At 38.7% G+C, this 19,506-nt stretch overlaps 1 protein-coding gene across 2 annotated transcripts in view; it reads left to right on the forward strand.

Annotated features, from left to right (window-relative positions):
• TCF21 (transcription factor 21) overlaps positions 1-18,968 on the forward strand; it is a 34,532-nt gene extending 15,564 nt beyond the window's left edge. The window contains exons 4-8 of one of the 2 annotated variants that reach the window (XR_004628136.1): positions 3,938-4,038; positions 4,315-4,473; positions 14,200-16,044; positions 16,353-16,530; positions 18,912-18,968. The gene's annotated coding sequence lies outside the window, so the exon portion shown is untranslated. Of the gene's footprint in view, positions 1-3,937; positions 4,039-4,314; positions 4,474-14,199; positions 16,045-16,352; positions 16,531-17,885; positions 18,712-18,911 lie in introns of those variants that run through there. The other variant, XR_004628137.1, reaches the window with a different exon arrangement.
• Positions 18,969-19,506: the final 538 nt, after the last annotated feature.

Genomic DNA, 19,506 nt, shown 5'->3' on the forward strand with positions numbered 1-19,506 from the left:
GGCACCCCCCGCCCCGAGATCCTCTATATAGTCTGGTTGCATTTATTTTGCAATTAACTTTACTGTTATGAAATATTGAGGGACATGTAGAATAGCTGCCAGGTCGTATCCCTTGTTTTGCACGGACCTCAGAAGTCCTGTGAGAAATAACTTGAGCCTTGCTTATAATTAGAGTTAAAAGATGTACACATCTGATAACCTGCAGGTCCCCAAAGTAATCTGGAGTAGAGGGAGAACAGTAAAGGCTGAATGAAAAATATCAGTTTGAGTGAGAAGGAGTGGAGTGGAGTGGGCTTAACTGTGCAGCAAGGTGTGGGTATTGAAGAGGACACTTACTTGTTCCAGGGAGAGTGAGAAACTGGGCTCAACTATCCTCTGAACCAGTCACCCAGGGCTGGAAGAACAGTATCCCAGGAGAACAAATTGCTGTGCTGTGACAGACTCTTTTTAAGAGCAAGACATCAGAAATAGGAGATTTCCTATAGTCAGTGTGAAAAGAACACCAAGGAACTGCTCCAGGATTAGCAGAAGAAAGGCAGAAACTCATGGGAAAGAGGGTCAGCTATCCCAAAGCAACTGACTTTGGTTCCAGCAGAAGAGCCACAGCTGTCAACTGAGCAGGAAGGGGAGAGGAGCTAAGGGAGCCAGGGAACACCACTCTGATGACCTTGAGAGACAAGCCCACCACCACTTCAGCCCAGCTCCTATGCCCACAACCAGTCTTCCAGAGATTCCAACATTGAAAATGACGTATACAGGATCATACTCCTAGGAATTCATGAAGCAAACCACCACAGCTTGCTAATGAGGGAGCTCTGAGCATTGGGATGTATGGGGTACAAATATGAAAGATTTATTCATCAATTGGTCAAGCCTTTTTTATTGTTCTGAAACTTATGGACATGGTCTCATCTGGCTGGAACCTAGTGTGTTCATCTATTATTTATAAAGAAACTTTTTTATTTCTCAAGTTAAAAACTTATTGGTTATTATAAATTCCATCTTTATATATGCCAATGTGTGATTGTTAAAAATGGGGTACAGATCCTTCCAGTTTTCTTTGCTTAGAGAAAATATACATATAGAGACTAACAATTATATATATATATACATACATACACACACATAATACATACATGTGCATTTCACATGTTGATTAATAGTTTTAACTGCCTAGGGTTAGAAACATAAACCGGTTTTATTTTCCCATCATTACTGTGTATGTTGAATCGCCTGAGTGGGGAGCAGATCCCTAATGATATCCTGGGCAGATACCACAGCGTTTCAAACACTTTGCTATTAAAAGACAAATTCAGTGTTTTCCAGTTTAAAACTCAAATCTCATATCTGATGTAAATTTCATCTCCTCTGCTAGCCTTGGCCCATGGCTCCAGGGACCTGCTGTGGGTTCGTTCTTTGGCTCAGGCACCAAGGCACTGACTTGGGTTGAAGCGAAGGCAAAGAAGTCTGGCTCATTTCTTCCTCTATCTTATTCAAGAACCTATTTCTCTGGTAGTGGGTGATGAAAGAGAGTATGAGAGAGGATGCTTCTTTATTGACTGCCCCCTGTGGTGGTCCTTTATGAGTTGCTTCTTGCTTGCCCTGGCTGCCCTGTATGAAGCAAGGGTTCAAAAATGCCTTTTCACTTAGGCCTAAGAGTTAAGTTCTTCTTCAGGCTCTTTTCTGGAGGGGAGTGCACTGGGAGGAGAGAGTGCCATGAGTCCACCCTTCTGCATTGTTCCCTGACATGGAGTTTGTCTCTACACCTTTCTGTCTAGCCTTCTCAATGCTTTCAGCTCATGCCTTCTTGCCACTGGTGTCCCCTTCCCCTGTGATCAACTCTCATCCGTCTTCCATCTGTCTCCAGTTCTGCTTTCCCCTGTTCACATAATTACACAGGCAGATTGATGATTCAGCTGCTTAAGCTAAAATCCCAAAAACTCCTTTGAGGAACAAAATGTCAGTCTCATAGTTTTCAAGGTATTCTTAAACAATGTATTCTTAAACAATTACCTTGGCTCTCCTTCCTTTACCTGATTTCTGGAAGGGGTTAAGCCGTCCCCTTCCTTTTTCCATGGGAAACCAATGGAAAATAAGCAGAGGTCCCACCTAAGCCAACAGAATCTGACTCCAAAGACTTTTCCCTACTCTATCACCATCCCCAAGTCTTTTGTTTATAGGACTGTAAGAAGCGCTGGGGTGATAAATGAGGTTGAAGGAAGAGGGTGGGTGATGTGCTGGGATAATGATTGGAGGCAAGAGGGCTAATCCGCCCAACTGTGAGCTCTAATAAAGATGTTATCCTACAAATGTTTGAGTTTCCTTGGAGAGTGTCCCTATAGAATAGTATACTTGATGTCCCTTTATCCATAGCTTATAGCCTTGGTTGCCAATTCTAAGCAACAGGAAAAGGCCACTCAACAATTTTTTGTATGAGAAATGAGAACATGCTATACATGTTTTTTACAGCTTAATTTATAAAAAGTCGTGGATGCATATAATTTCAATTTTTTGCATACCACAATAATTTCAACCATTTCTCTATTTGTTGATGAATTGTTTTGAATTATTTTCACTTTTACAAACAATGCTAAGATAAGCATCTTTATTATTTATATACTCATGTTAGTAGTTGTGCAGAATAGATTCTCACAAGTAGGATTGTTGATCTTGTTAAAATTTTTTGGATAACTACTATCAAATTACTCACCAAAATTTTAAGAAGTTCATAATCCCAGTACCAATTGCCTCATATCCTTGACAGTATTCAATGTTATCGAATTTTTTAAACTTTTGCTGAGGACTTCTGCTTCCAGAAAGCTGAAGCAGACATACTTTTCTCTATTCTGACTGCTAAGTACAATTAAAAACTCTGGACATTTTATATAAAGTGAACGTAAGACGAAGGAAAAACACGGAACAATCCCTACCCCCTACAGTGTCAGTGAAGACCATGTGAGGAAACTGGACTTCCGTCCCCATGTGTTAATAAGGGGGGCCCTTCTCCTCCCTGCTGGGGTGGTATTAGAGAAGGTCTAGTGGAAAGTCAAGACTTTTTTGGAAAAGGCAGAATTATGGAGACAGTAAAAAGATCAGTGATTGCCAGGAGTTGCTGTGGGAGGTGGAATAATGCATAGGCAGTGTACAGAGGACTTTTAGGGCCATGAAAATATGGTGCATGATACTCTAATACTCAACACAGGTCATTATACATTTGTCCTACCCCATATAATGTGTAACATCAAGAGTGAGCCCTATTGTAAACTATGGATGTTGAATAATAATGACGTGTTGATATAAGTTCATCAGTTATAACAAATGTACCACTCTGGTGTGTGGTGTTGATAATGGGGGAGGTTACGCATGTGTGGGGAAAGAGGGTATGGGGAAATCTCTGTACTTTTGTCTCAATTTTGCTATGGACTTAAAATCGTTCTTAAAAAATAAAAAATCTTTTTAAAAAAATGACAATAGATGCCAACACTGAGGTGACAAAGATGTTAGAATTATCCAACAAATATTTTAAAGCAGCTATGACTAAAAATGCTTCAATGAGCAGTTACAAACATGCTGAAACAAATGACAAAATACAAACATGAACAAGGAAATGGAAAGTCTTAGCCAAGGAGGAGGAAACGGAGGAGGAGGAGGAAGTGGAGAAAAGGCAGAGGAGAAGGGGGAGAAAGAAGATATGAAGAACTAAATGAAAATTTTAGAACTGAAAAACATAACAACCAAAATAAAAAGCTCAATGGGTGAGGGCAATGGCAGAATGGAGGGCACAGAGGAAAGAATCCGTGAGCTGGACGATAGGACAATAGAAATTACTCAATCTGAACAAAAGAGAAAAAAATATGCTGAAAAAAGTTTATTAGGTCTGCAGGGCCCTATTGGATTATTACAAAAAGATAACCAAACCTGACGTTTGTATCATCAGAGTCCTGGAAAGAGAGGCAAAGAGAGCAGGAATGAAAAAGCACTCGAAGATGTAATGAAAACTTCCTAAATTAGGCAAAGACACAAACCTACAGATTCAAGGTGAGTGAACCCCAAACAGAACAAACCCAAAGAAATCCAGGTTAAGACATAGCATAATTAAAATTCTGAAATCTTTAGACAGAAAAAAAAAAAGATATCTTGAAAGCAATCAGAGAAAAATGATACCTCAGCTATGTGGGTAAAGCAATTAAAATGACAGTGATTTTTCTCATCCAGAAACAAGGGGGATTGATAAGAAGTGAAATAATATTCTTTAGGTGCTGAAAGTAAGAACTGTCAAGGTAGAATCTTACACCCATAAAAATTTTTTTTTAGGAATGAAGGGAAAATCAAGACAATCTCAGATGAAAGAAAGCTATGGCAGTTTGTCGTCAATAGACTAGCCTTTTAAAAAAATGGCTAAGGACGTTCCTAAGTAGAAAGAAAATCATATAAAAAGAAACTCTGGAACATAAAGGAGGAAGAAAGAACAAGGTAAGGAAAAATATGGGTAAAACGCAATAGACTTTCAGTCTCTTCCTGAGCTTCCTAAATTGTGATTGACAAAGCAAAAATTACTATAACACTGTCAGATGTGGTTCTAAATGTATGTAGAGGAAATATTTATGACAGACTATTATATTACAAAGGGGAGAGGGTGAATGACTAAAGAGAGGTAAGATTTCTACACATCTTTTGAACCAATTAAATAATGACACCAGTAGACTGTAATACTATATATATATACATACACACACACAAGGCAATGCCTAGAGAAACCACTGATAAAAATATACAAAGAAATGCACTGAAAAACACTATAGATCACGAAATGGAATTCTAAAAACATTCAAATAACCCACAGTAATACAGGAGGAATAAAAAACGAAATAAAAACAGAGATGAATGAAAACAAAGTGGCAGACATAAGCCCAACATATCAATAATTACATTGAATATTACCGATCTGAATATATAAATTAAAGACAGAGACTGCGAGAGTGGATTTAAAAACATGGCCAGACTATATGCTATCTACATGAATTCTCTTCAAGTATAACAACATAAGGTAAACTGAAAGTAAAAGGATGGAAAAAGGTGTATCACTCAAACAATCCGGAAAAGGACGAATGACTATATCAATATCATAAAAAATAGATTTCAGAGCAAAGGAAATTAAAGAGACAGAGAGAGACATTAATATAATTATAAAATGGTCAGTCCACCAGGAAAATATAAGAATGTTAAATGTGTATGCACTAATCAACATAGGTGAAAAATATGTGAAGCAGAAATTAATGAACTGAAAGGAGAAAGAAACAAATCCACAATAATAGTTAAAGAATTCAACACCCTTCATTCCACATTTGGTAGAACAACGAGACAGAAATTAAGTAAGGATATAGAACTTCAACAGGTTCTAAAGAAAGTGTTCCTTCTATTAAAATTTTCTAAAATCTTGGTTAACCTTGGAATTTATTTCTGCTTATTATAAATAAGTGATTTAACTTATTTCTTCCAAATGAATAGTGATTTGTCTCAAAATAATTTATTACATAATTCACTCTTTGCCAATTAATTTGAAATGTCAACTTTACCATATACTCAATTCCCACATATACTTGGACCTGTTTTTGAACTGTCTACTATCTTACTTGTGTGACAAAGGGAGGTGGTTTCTTTTTAGTAATGTATCTCTATCCAACTTCTTATGTATAACAATGTATTCTTTTTGCTCCAGCTCAGCTAACTGTTAAAGTAATTTTTTTAACTTAAAGGACAACACAAAGTTGTAAATTTTGGTTATGATAATTAACAAACATAGAGAAGAACCAGAAGCATGTACAATCCCATCCCAACTGTCAAATACCCTAAAACTTGCCCATGGTCACCCAGTGAGGCAGCAGAGAGCTGGTTGTGGGCCACTTCAGATTATTTGTGGTTAAGCTCCGTTTACTCAACTGTGCTGGTTACATACTATTATATAAAATAGAGTTCTATCATCTACCACTACTTTCATTTTAAGGGTGTTGTTGAGAACCTAAAAAAAAGTGTGCTTACCAATTTCACTAATATTCTAGAATACCAGGTATGGTTGTACCTGTCCTGTCATCTGGTTTGTTTCTCTTCTTAATACTACGACTGAGATAATATGTCTCCTCGACACAGATGCTTGAAAGATCATAGATAAATCATCAGTAGAAAAATCACAGCAAATATTCAGGACCATGTAGCCAATTTGATGTACTGTCTCCACCAAAGGATTCATCTTAGTTTTTTTCACTCTCATTACCCCTTTGTCATAGTCTCTTCTCTCACTTATTTTTCATTTTTATCCTGCCTTGTATTAACCATATTTAGTAAGCAGAATAATGACCTCCCCAAAATGATCACCTTCTAGTCCCTAGAACCTGTGAATATGTCAAGTTACATGGTGCAATGATCTTTTTGACATGCCAATTTGGTTAGTTTAAAGTCCCTAGTGATTCAGTCAATAATCTAGATGTTGGTACGAAGGTCTTTTGTAGATGTGATGGAAGTCCATGATCAGTTAACTTGAAGTAAGAGAGATTGTCTGGATAATCTGGGTGGGCCTGAGTCAATCAGTTGGAAGCCCTTAAAATCAGAGTTGAGATTTTCCTGATGAAGAAATTCCACTGGTGGACACCAAATTCAGTCTGTGCCCACGAGTACACTTATAGACCATAGCCTTTATCCACTGTTGGGATTCCACACAGCATTATGTCCAATCAAGGAACTCACTTCACAGCAAATGAATGCTTCAATGGCCCCACATTCATGGAAATCACTGGTCTTGCCATGTACCCCACTATCCTGAACCAGCTAGCTTCACAGAATGGTAGAACAGCCTTTTGAAGACAACTATAGTCCTAGCTAAGTGGCACTATCTTGCCGAGCTGGGACAATGTCCTCCAAGAGTTTGCATATGCTCTAAGTCAGCATGAAACCACATGCTGTGCCTCCCTTAGCCAGGATCCTCGGGTCCAAGAATCAAAGCGTGAGATAGGAATGCTCCACTCCCTATTATCCCTAGTGGTTCACTATCAAAATTTTTGCTACTTGTCTATATGACCTTCCACTCTGCCGGTCTAGAACTCTTAGTCCCAAAGGGAGGAACCGTTCTACCAGGATATACAAAAATTATTCCACCGAACTGGAAGCTGAGACGGCCATCCCACCACTTTAAGGTCCCCGTGACTCTGAAAAAACAGGGGAAAAAAAAGTGGTTACTGTATTTGCTGGAGTGATTTGACCTAATTAACAAAGAATTTGGGTTACCACTACACAACAGAAGTAAAGAAGAATACCCAGCAGATATTTTAGGGCATTGTTAGTACAGTCAATTCTCTTATTTCTGGTTCTACAAAGCCTGTAAATAGAGTTAGCAAATATCAAACCATTGCTTTTAGGGGAAAAATGCATATATTTTGTATATATACATGCATTTCTCACATAGATCTCAATTTTAAATCCTAAAACAACTCATCTTTGTAGATTCTATTTTCTTGGATGTTTAATTTTTTTGAAAGTGAAAATGAGGTTCAGAAGTGTTAAGTCACTTGCCTGAGTCTGCTCTACTAGCAGATGCCAGGTTTGGGATTCAAACCCTGTCCCACTGGCCCTGGGGTTGGAGTTTCTTGCACGACACTGTACTATCCCCTACTCGCTCCATTCACTGGTCATCTCTGTACGGGACCTGAACCTGGAAGGCAGAGTACCACCTTGTTTGTAAGCTTACCTAGAAATAAGCCCAGAGACAATTCAAATTTTTCTTTGTGCATTTTGAGAATGACCATAAAAGCCTGAAAGTATTACTTTCAGATGAATTTGCAAATATTGACTCCTGGAAAAGTGAAGGTTGACCTATCTTGTATTAGCCAGGGTTCTTAAAAGAAATAGAATCAATAAGATAGATGGATAGATGATAGATAGATAGATAGATAGATAGATAGATAGATAGATAGATAGATGATAGATATTGTAAGGAATTGAGACAGATATTGTAAGGAATTGGCTTATGTAATTACGGAGGTTAAGCTATCTCACAATCTGTCATCTGCAAGCCACAGACCCAGGAAAGACCGTGAGGTTCCAGTCTGAGTCCAAAGTCCTGAAAACCAGGACAGCCAATGATATAAGTTCCAGTCCAAGTCCAAAGATCTGAGAACCAGGGGACCTAATGGTGTGAAGTCTAAATTTGAGGCTAGGAGAAAACCTATATCTCAGTTCAAGCAGTCAGGCAGAAAGTAAAGTTTCTTTTCTTCTGCCCTTTTCCTCTAACCCACTGCCCTCAATGGATCAGATCATGCCCACCCACATCTGGGAGGATAATCTGTTTCACTCAGTCTACCAATTCAAATGCTAATCTCCACCATCACAAACACATCCAGAATAATGACTAACTGACAATCTGAGCACCCCATCGTCCAGTCAAATTCAAAATTAAGCATCACACCCTGTAATAAAGTAAATGGAAAGCTGCAACAATTGAATTCAGCCAGGATTACTAATGACCCAGACCCTTTAGGAATGAAAGTTTGGGTCACCCTGCCAGGTAAAGAACCAAAATCAATGAGACGTTTGCTGATGGTAGAGGGAATAGGGAGTGTGTAGTGGAAGAAGATAGCTACCAATACCAACTAAGACATGTAACCAGCTGCAGAAATTAAGGCTGTAATAGTTATGAGTATTTCTTCCTTGTTTTGTCATGAATATGTTTATATGCATTTTAACCAATTATTTTTGTTTTCTTCCCTCTCTTATCCCCTTATCATATAACATAAGATGTAATAATGAAGTTAATTTTGTATCACATCATTTAAGTTACGGTATGTCTCAAAGAGAAGAGTAGATATCGCCCAAGCACTTTGCATCCTCCTCTGGAGAAAGGTTTAGTGTGTTTTGGTTGTATGCAGGATGTGTGATGTCAGGTTGAAGTGTGACTTTGTCGTTGCCTTTATTTGGAGCATAAGTATCATACACAGAGGTGTGTATGGATGCCAAATGGACAGAGTGAACAGTAATGGTCTAGTTGACACGTCAACTTGCCTAGGCTGCAATCCCATTTATTAAGCCAAAAGTCCGTAATCAATTAAAGTTGACTTTAAGTAAAAGTGATTGTCTTGCATGATTTCTATGAGCCACATTCAAAAATTTGAAAGGCCTTAAAAGCAGAGTTGAGGTTTCCTTGAAGAAAAGGAAATTCCACCTGTGGACAGCAATATCAGCCCATGCCCAAGATGTCCAGCTGCCCTCCCTGCCTTGTCTCGTCAGCCCCCACAATTGCATAAACCAATTCCTTGCAATAAATCTCCTAATATGTATTTCCTACTGGTTCTGCTTCTCTGACTGGTATACAGGCCAAAAGAGAACTAAGTCCACAGATAGAATTAAGCTTGCTGGGGCGCCTGGGTGGCACAGCGGTTAAGCGTCTGCCTTCAGCTCAGGGCGTGATCCCGGCGTTATGGGATCGAGCCACATCAGGCTCCTCTGCTANGGAGGGCACGTATTGCATGGTGCACTGGGTGTTATACGCAACTAATGAAGCATCAAACTTTACATCGGAAAAAAAAAAAAAAAAAAAAAAAAAAAAAAAAAAAAAAAGAATTAAGCTTGCTGATCAGCTGTAGCTGACTTTAAGATAGGGGGATTATCCTGTATTATTTGGGTGAGCCCAGTGCAATCACGGGGGAGTTAAATGTAGAAAAGGGAGGCAAAAGGGTCAGGGGCAGAGTGGTGCAGCATGAGAAAGAACCAACTGCTGTTGCTGGCTTTGAAGATAGAGAGGGGCCGCAAGCCAAAATGCTGGCAGCTTTAGAAGTTGGCAAAAACAAGAATGGATTCTTCCCTAGAGCTGCCAGAAAACATGCATCCCTGCTGACATATTGATTTTAGCTCAGTGAAGCCAATTCCAAACTTCTGACCTCCCAGACTATAAGATGATAAGCTAGTGTTGTTTTAAGCCATCGAATATATGGTAATTTGTTACAGCAACAATTGGAAACTCAAATACCAAATCTATAAATAAATATATATATAAATGTATTTATATAAGTGTTGGTATAAAATTATAGCATTGACTTAATTTATTCTTTTTTTAAGATGTTTTCATTTATTTTAGAGAGAGAGAGAGTAGGGAGAGGGGCAGAGGGAGAGGGAGAGAGAGAATCTCAAGCAGACTCCCTGCTGAGCATGGAGCCCAATGTGGGGCTTGATCTCATGACCTTGAGATCATGACCTGAGCTGGGATCAAGAGTTGGATGCTTAACCAACTGAGCCACCCAAGTGGGTGCCCTTTAATTTATCCTTCATGAAAGAAAGTCAGAAAAAAAAATTACCATTGATATTAGTATTATGTGAGAGATTGTTTAAATCAAAGTTTCTACTGAGACAGTCCAATAAAATCAAAACTAAGATTCATGATAGGGTCCCCTTATGAAGAATTTATAAAGAAAATTGTCTGGAAAATTGACTTCATAACCCTCGAAACTCTCAATCAAATCAAGAATTGTAAAGGACAGGAGAGTGTGAGGAGAGTTAGCAAAAGATATACTATGAGGTATGCAACTAAGTTGTGAGCCCAATCCCACCCCAAACCCAAGAGGAAAAGGAGGAGCCAACTATCTTATGGGGTGGGGAAGTTTCCCCAGGGCTACCCAGATAGCTCAGCGTTTTATTTCTGCTTGAGGGGGGTGCAGGAGGGTTGGCCTCTTCTTCGGCAAAGCTGGGAGTGGGATACTGTGCTAGGATCCGTTAACCCAGAGCTTGTCCCCCACCAGAGAGAGAGAACAGGCATGAGGGCACAATGGACCGAGTCTAAGCAGACCACCTGAAGGGGCAAAGGGACCCAAGCAGTAAGTTAAAATCCACACATAGAGCCTCAAGTGGCCTCCAAATGTGGGAGATGCATCTCTCTGGAACAAGGGACAGTGCCCATGAGAGAAATGTTGGCTCTAAATGTCTGCCAGGTCCAGAACCCATGGAGTCAGATTAATGATGCCTATTCTTGTGAGATGTTTCCTTGCCCCTTATGAGTCTCTGGAACAACTCCTTCCTGTTTCAACTTTTCAGGGTGGGAAACTGGGAGGGCTGAGGGAGTAGAGGAAGAAATAAAAGGGGAGGAGAAACTGAGATGAGGCCAACTCTCTTCCCCTTTGCCACTTGCAGCCTCAGGTTGGCCTGTGCTGGGGATTTGAGGCTTAACCCATAATATAGTCCAGAATTTCTCTTAACATCTTGGGTTGGATATTCTAATTACTGGATTGAGCCTCCATGACACTTAGCACTGTCTCCTATGTAAAAATGAGCACAAGAATGAGAAGTCTTGCCAAATTTTCATTCAGGGGAATAAGAAGAAATTCCCCCACTGAGCACTGTTTAAAGGGGCAGTAAAAGAATGGATGAATAAATAAGTAAATAAAGTGTTTGAATTACATCAGCGTACCAGTTATATTTACTATAGGGACTTTCCATTTCTCACAGCATATTCCAGCTACATTGGAAAATCAGCACGAGCTCTGTCTTCCCGTGATACCCTGCTCTGTGCCACATATAAACTGGACACCTAGAATCATCAAAATTTCCTCTCTCATATCCAGCCATTCGGTCTCTAATGCAGTCTTCCTTCACATAGTTTTTATACCTCAGTTCCTTCCTTTCCGGTTTCCCTACTCTCCCTTGTTCCATCATTATGGGTCCAGATGGCCTCATATCTTGGTTACTATAAAAGTTTTCTCATTAGTGTCCTTGATTAGGCCTTAGGATCACTTTCCAATTCAACTGACTCTACACTGAAGCCAAACCTACGTGAAAATATAGTATCTCTCCGTGCTGCTTTGCCTAGCATTCAAGCCCTCCACAATCTGACACTACCTTCTTCTCAGCTCTATTCCTACTTCTTCCCTACCCAACATGTCTGTTCCAGGTAAACAGGTATACCTCTGCATCTTTTTCCTTATGCTTGAAATACTGCCGTGACGGTGGCTATATTTCAGTTTTGTGAAATCCTTTCCTTCCTTCAACATCCAATTCAAATGCTACCAACTCCACAAAGTCTTTCCCGATTGCCTCAGTTTGAAGGTTTAGCTGCAGTGTGAGTAACGTGGTTTCTAGAACAGTACACATCTGCCTAATTAAGTCAGCTAATAACTGGAAGAGGCCTAACATTTGCAGGTTCCCATCAATATTGATTTGGCCTTTTAATGAAATTTATACATCTTGAGCCACGGATGAATTGACAAAAGGGACATGATTGACATAAAGAAGCAAAAATCTCCGTTCTATATTCAGAACTTTACAGGAAGATGTGAGAGTCAGGGGAAGTTTTGTCACAAGATAGTTACTACTATGGCGGAATAGAGTTCATTGAGTTTTCATGGAGGTCAGATGAAGGACTCGCTTTTATAGTCTGTGTCCAATCAGAAACCATAGAGTAATCTGAACAATGAAGGTTTGATTTAAAAAGTTAACTACAAAAAGTAAAAATAAGAAAAATAAAAAATTAACTACAGCAGAGGATTGACTAGAAAGAAGAACTGGGGCTCAGAAAGTATACCCTTGAAGGGAGTAAACTTGGAAAAGAGGTCCTCTTTCCAAGGCTAAGACTCAGGCCTTATTGGAGGAGTCCCCAGGACAGAGAAGATCCCTGGATTGCTCTGGGCCAGAGTTGGTCCATAGTTGACTGGAGCACAGACTGGCAAGCAAAGAATTCCAGCTGGACGAGAGTGTAGGGAAAACTCTTCTGGGGTGGAAGCAAACAGAGGCGGGCAAACTGGGAACCATGGCTGGGATTCACTGGGAATTTGCCCTCTGGGTATTCTGCAAGGGAAAGCCATTCACAAGAGGTGCCACACCTCGGAAGTCATTGTAAAGCCACCAGAGGAGATACTGGGTACAGGTTCCCACAGGACCTGTTTATTTTGGCCACCAGACACTGCCAGCTGTCACAGTGCCATAGGAACCTGGCCTGAAAAAGGTGGCCCATCAAAAGACCCTGCTTGGAAAGAGCACTAGTAAGTGAATTTGAAAAAGGAGCCCCTTCCTCCTGCAATGTCCCTCTGGCGCCCTCTACTGACAAAGTTTAGCATTGCGCCCCTACAAAAGAGAAATGTGTATAAAATCCAGCTGCAAAACAGTGGGTTTGGGGCTGAGAGGCAATACATTGATAACTGGAACACTGCCCAAACCGTTCTCTTCCAGTTTTTATTTTCCTAATCATCAAACAAGATGGATTTGTAAGTCAACTTCCCAAGTACTTAAGTCTCAGGATTTCTCTATTACCATCACCATCATCAAAGAATCCCAAGGGAACAACAACAACAAATTATTGAGACTTGTTCTAGAATAGATGGTTACACACATTATCTCCTGATGTAGGATGCTATAATAGTCACTTTATTAAGCAATAAACAGTATGTAGGTACATGGTATTTTAACATATGGGATACTGAAGTCCAAGAACGCATAGCTAGTAAGTGATGGATCTAAAAATATGAACCTGGGACATCTGATTAGAAAATCAGCACTATTTTCACAAACTCAGCCTGAATTTCTCACCAAGAGACTCATTTTTTTTTTTTGATGTGCCAAGAAATTCCGGGTGCCAGGCTGAAAATGCAGTGCCCTTTGAGAAACCCTGCTGTCCAGTTTCTTTTTGTCTGACACATCATTTCTTTAAATGCTTAAAAAATGCAATAAAAGTTATGGTTTTCTCTATGAAATTTGACAGTTTTGTTGTGAGCACACATAGAGTCTGGTTGTACCCACATCTCCACTCCTGGGCGATGTGAACAGCCTCATGTTTACGGAGCACTAAGTGCTAGGCTTGGTGCTAAGTGTTGTGTGTGCCTTTTCCTACCTAACCCTTGCTGCAGTCCTGTGGGTAGGTATTACCCGCCCCATTTTCCAGATGAGAAACTAAAGGCTGGAGAAGTTAAATATAACTTAACCAAAGAAAGTTATCACCTAAGTAGGGAAGTAGGATTGGAACTCAAGTAGGATTTATTTCAAACATTCCTGATTTTTAAGTTTTAAAAATATAAAATGGAATTACTATATTTTTTAGCTACATTCAATCAATAAAAGAAATTGCTGCCTTGAGATTATTCGGCTCCTTTAAGAATGTTAGGCTGTCTTACGGTGAGCAGCCCATTCCTGGGACTTACTGATATGGCACCCCTTGTCCATTTTCATTGATTCCAGGTGAGACAGGGCAGACCCACGCGTCCTTGACCCAAGCAATTTGCAATCGTCGTGGATAAGGATAGTTGCTGATATGGTAAATATTTTTGGCAAACTGATGTTTCGTGGCCTCGTTTCTTACCCTGTGTCTGCTTGTTGAAAGCATCACATCCACCGAGGGGACCTCTGAGCAGCTGAACTAATGAGTCTCCTTAGGCTTCCACTTCTATGTTTGGCCCAAAATAGATCTCGGCGCACATTTCTGTGGCACTCAAACTAGAGCAACGCTTATATAACTACTGAAAGCAAATTCATGTAAATATTTCATATTTAAGCATTTGCTCCGCTTAGACTTCATTAAATTCTATTTCATTAAATTATCTCATTTATGTCACATGGCTGTCATGCCAGAAGTATTTGTGAAAAAACGTAGGGACAACAAGAATTTCAAGAATTTAATAACCTATAACACATGGTTTTACTTAATTCAGTTTTATAAAATAAACTGTTGCCTATCTAGACCTACTTTTAAGATACAAATGTGTGTATTTCTTCCATAGATCTCTTAGTCTGTAACTATCGATCAGTCAATTATTTTATCTTCCCGGGACTTCAGGCAGCTCCTGGTCTAATGGCTGAGCCAGGACCTCTGGACGTCGCCTAAAGAGAATTTCACATTCTTGTAAATCTCATTCAATGAATCACAATGACAATTACAAAAGCTGGTCATTACTGTTCTAGTTAATGAAAATTTACTACGCATAATTTCCTCTGTTCTCACAATTCTCTGTATAAATCCCTCCTCTCTGTTCACACCACAGGGTGGCAGCCTTGTTTCTCGTTTTCAGTTCTGTATTTTCACACTAGGGATCCTGACTGCTACTGAATGGGTATTGGTTTTCAAAAGAAATCAACTGATGAAAACCATGTTCTGGAGGAAATGAGTAGGACAAATAGTGTGGGCTTTTGTCTCCTTATTTATAAAACCAAACTGATCTCCAAAGTCCCTTCTAGCTCTAATTAATGATTCCAAAGCTGACTTGAAACTGCACTTGAATCTAAGATTGGGAGAGGGGGACAGTGGGACAGAGCCTTCAGGGGCAAGCTGAACCGACGTGCACCAGATGGGGGAAGAGGTGAGGGAGGGCACAAGGTGAAGGTGTTCCCAGCATTTTCAAATGCAGAAGGTATGAAAGCAACCAGCTCAGCAAACCTCTCTGACAGTTTGAGCGTCTATAGACGAAAGGAATTAATGAAAATTCTGATGGAAGTTATAAATGAGTTAGAAAACACTAGTTATAAGTTATTTAATTTCCACACCCTAGAAAATATCCTAAAATCAATCTTTATGTATAAAACTACCATCTCAGAGGAACGTTAGGGAAAAAAAATCATTGGTGATGGAAGTAACTCTGTTGCCTCGAAGAGAAATACAAAATCACCCCAAGCCAATCAAGGCATAGTTTCAGAGAGGATAATCATTACCTGATCAGTAATACTATTGTAACTCTTCTGAAGAAAAACAAGTTAACACAAAGATAGCAATCGGCATGCTGTCTATAAGGGGAAGACAGAAGAAGAATTTAAGACTTCCTCTGCAGCATTGTTCAGCAGAGAAAGTCTTGACCATACTGCACTATATATTCGGTCCATCTGAAGTATGTGCGCTTTGAGGTAAGACATTTACTATCCTAGTCTGATAATGCTTGCCATTAAATGTATCCAAGTATTCTTCCTGGAACAAATGTCCTGATCACTGGCTATTTCTGTTACTTTCAGTATTCATTTGGAGACAATATAGCAAAATGCTTCAGAGCACAAGCTGTGGATTTAGACCATGAAACATCCAATTGTCCGGCCACTTGAGTAAGTTACTCAACCTGACCCTTTCCCTCATCTTCAAAGAGATACTAGCATACCTCAGAGGGTTGCATGGGAGGGTTACTGAGACAATGAATGTACAGTGTCAAGCAGAGTTTCTGGCACATAGTAGATACCAACTAACGGCAGATATTGCAGGAACTGATCCTTTGCTAAGGGTTTTATTAGTTTGGGTGGATTTTTAAATTGATTTTATTGGGGTTTCTAGACAACACCATCATGTGCAACTAAAAATCATTTTGCTCTGCCTTTATTACAATTATTTCTTTTTCTTATCTCATTTTATTGGCTAGAACTTCTGGAACAAAGAGGAGGAAATAATGGTGATAAGAGGCACCCTGGTCTTAGTTCTACTTAGTTCTACTTTAATGAGCATACTGCTAGTTCAGGCTTGACAAATAATATAAACAAGAAAGACGTTAAAATGTTCAAAGTTCAACTTTTCAGCCATCCTGTCTTCCTCCCAATAAGGTAAACACTATCCTGGATTTTTTGTTTATGGTATCCTCACTTATTTTTTTAATGTGTTTTTATTAGTTTTTTTTTAAAACCTTGCTTCAAAAGAGCTTTTTTCAAGCTTTTTAATTTTGCTCATCTTTGAGCCGGTATCATACTCTATGTCGTTTTTGTTTGTAACACTCAATATTGAATTGATTAATCCCTGTGATTGCTTCTAGCTTTAGTTTATTCATTTGACTGCTATATAATATTGCCTTGTATAAACACACCATAATTTATCCATTCTATTTTCAGGAGACTTCTGGGATTTTTTTTTTTTTTTACCACTTCAGCTATTAGCAATGTGACTTTGAATATTTTTGTGCACATATCTCAGTGCAAGAGTTATCCTGACAATTACTAACAAGATGAGATTGAGCATCTTTCCCTATGTTTGACTCATATTTTTATTCATATTATCATGTTTCTTCTGTGAAATGCTCTTCATATCTTCAGCCCTATTTTTCGACTGGTTTATCTGACTTTTTCTTACTGATACACAGAAGTTCTCCTCTTCTTGTCCATGTTTTTTCAAGGAGTGAGGACATTCATTTTAATATTCTCAACTCAAACTGCTTTATGATTATTGTTTTTTGTACCTTGTCCAAGAAATGTTCCCCAATCCCGAGGTCATAGATTTGTCCTTCCATGTCCTCTTTTTAGAGTTTTGAAGCTTTGCCCTTCACATTTAAGTCCTTAATCATGCTGGAATGGATCTGCCTGTATGGTGTGGAGTAGGGGTCCTATTTTATAACCCACTTTCTCGACACTGATAATTGATGAGTCCATTCTTTCCCCACTGGAATTACAACATGACCTCTGATATATATCATGTTTCCCTTTAGGAGTCTGACTTTGGCTCGTTATTCTGTTTCACAAGTCAATTGATCTAATCCTGCACCAATAGTTCATCATTTAATCATATAGTTTTATAATAAATTATGCTAAGTGATAGGGCAAGTCTCACACTTTTCTCCCAAACTCATTCTTCAGGATTGTTTGTGAAGTTCCTCTAAAAATCTCCTGGGTTTCTAGACTGGAATTCTATTGAATCTATAGACCAGTTTAGGGAGAAATTACTTCTTTTAGATGTAATTACCATTTTGTAAAAAATGGTATATCTCTGCATTTGTGTAAGTGTTCTTCAATTTAATTGAATAGCATGATTTTTACATAAATGTCTTGCATATCTTTCTATAAGAATTCATAAGTGCTTTGTTTTGTGGATTCTATAATTATTATGTGTTTTTACTACATTCTTGCAACTCTTTGTTGCTAGTTGAAGTGCATATGGTTGACCCTCAGCTTTTGTTCCTACTCTTTTCTAGTGTCACTGCTATGTTGTCACTGGCACTTCCAGTGGAGTCTGGAAAGCTGAAATCTACATCTCGCAAAATCTCCTTGAAGCTAGTTTTATCTTTGTGAAGTAATTCCCACCAATCATATGCATTTACAGGCAGTTTGGGAGACAGAAGTAAGGCAGAAGTCATCCTTCTGTCACTTCATCAGTTTTTGGCTAGGAGGCAAGGTCACCGAGGAATGGAGTTTATCTGTAGCCATGTTCTAGAACCCAGTCGCATTTCACAGTCATTGAGTTGAGAGGCAGTTGGGAAGTGGCTTTCTGGTTTCAGATTCCTGAATTGCAGCATTGGTGGTATGTTACGGAAGGCGGTCACCTGATTCTCTCAGTTCCTGTGGTATTCTTTGGAGGATCATTCTGTGCTGTTCTGAGATTCATATTTGGAAACTCAACTCTTCCAATGATTTCATATTCTTCTAATTTCGTCTATTCAATTTCTTTCTGTTTAAAGTACTTAGAGTAGCTTCTAGTTCCTGGTTGTTAGCTGATTTATAGAAATGCAACTAATTTTTATATTTTTATTTTGTATTTGACAACTTTGCTAAACTCCATTCTTATTCTAAATTTCCTTTTTATATAACCATTTCATCTGCTAGAAATAACCATTCTGTTTTTTAAAATCCTTGTATCTTTGATTTGTTTTTCCTGCTGTACTCACCTGGCTAGTACTCCAGTAGAGAGCTGGTTGAAATAAAAGAAAAGTTTAACAGCAATTGTCCTTGTCTGAGTCCCATTCTTAAAAGGAAAGTGTTTGGTGTTTCACTGTAAGATATTTGCAGTAAAGTCATTGTTATTATTTGTAGATACTTCTTATCGGTGTAAGGAAATTTGTTTTTATTCCTGACCTTATAAAAGTTATATTTTAAATCACAAATGCATATTGAAATTCATCAGATTTTTTTAATCTATTGAAATATTCATCTGATTTTCTAAATTAATCTATTCATTTACTGGATTATATTTACTTACTTACTTTTTTTTTTTTTTTATGTAGGCTCTATACCCAGGGTGGAGCCCAACATGGGACTTGAACTCACAGCCTTGAGATCAGGACTTGACCTGAGATCAAGGGGCAGATGCTTGACCAACTAAGCCACCCAGGTGCCTCTATTTATTTATTTTCATATATGAAAGCAACCTTGCATTCCTGGGATAAACTTACTTGGTCATGGTATGTTTTCCTTTTTACATTTTGGCTAGTAAGTTAAGCACTTTGTTGAAGTAAAGTTGACATATAATAAATTGCATATATCTTAAGTGTGCAATTTTATAAGTTTTGAGATATACATACACTCAAAAAAGCATCACCACCATCAAGATAATGAACATTCTTGTCACCTCGAAGTTTCCTCATGCCCCTTTTTATCCTATCTTCCTCTCACCCCTTTTCTGCATCCTCAGGGAACCACTGATATGCTTTCTGTCACTATACAGTAGTTTGCATTTCTGAAATGTTCTGCGAATGGGATAATATAGTATGTACTCATTTTGCTGACATTTTTTTTGTTTTTTACTCAGCATAATTATTTTGAGATTCATCAATGTTGTTATTGCCCTTAGCAATAGTTTGTTCCTTTTTACTTCTGAGC

This window comes from Ailuropoda melanoleuca, chromosome 10 (assembly GCF_002007445.2).
Source record: "Ailuropoda melanoleuca isolate Jingjing chromosome 10, ASM200744v2, whole genome shotgun sequence".
In the NCBI taxonomy this organism is placed as follows: Eukaryota; Metazoa; Chordata; class Mammalia; order Carnivora; family Ursidae; genus Ailuropoda; species Ailuropoda melanoleuca.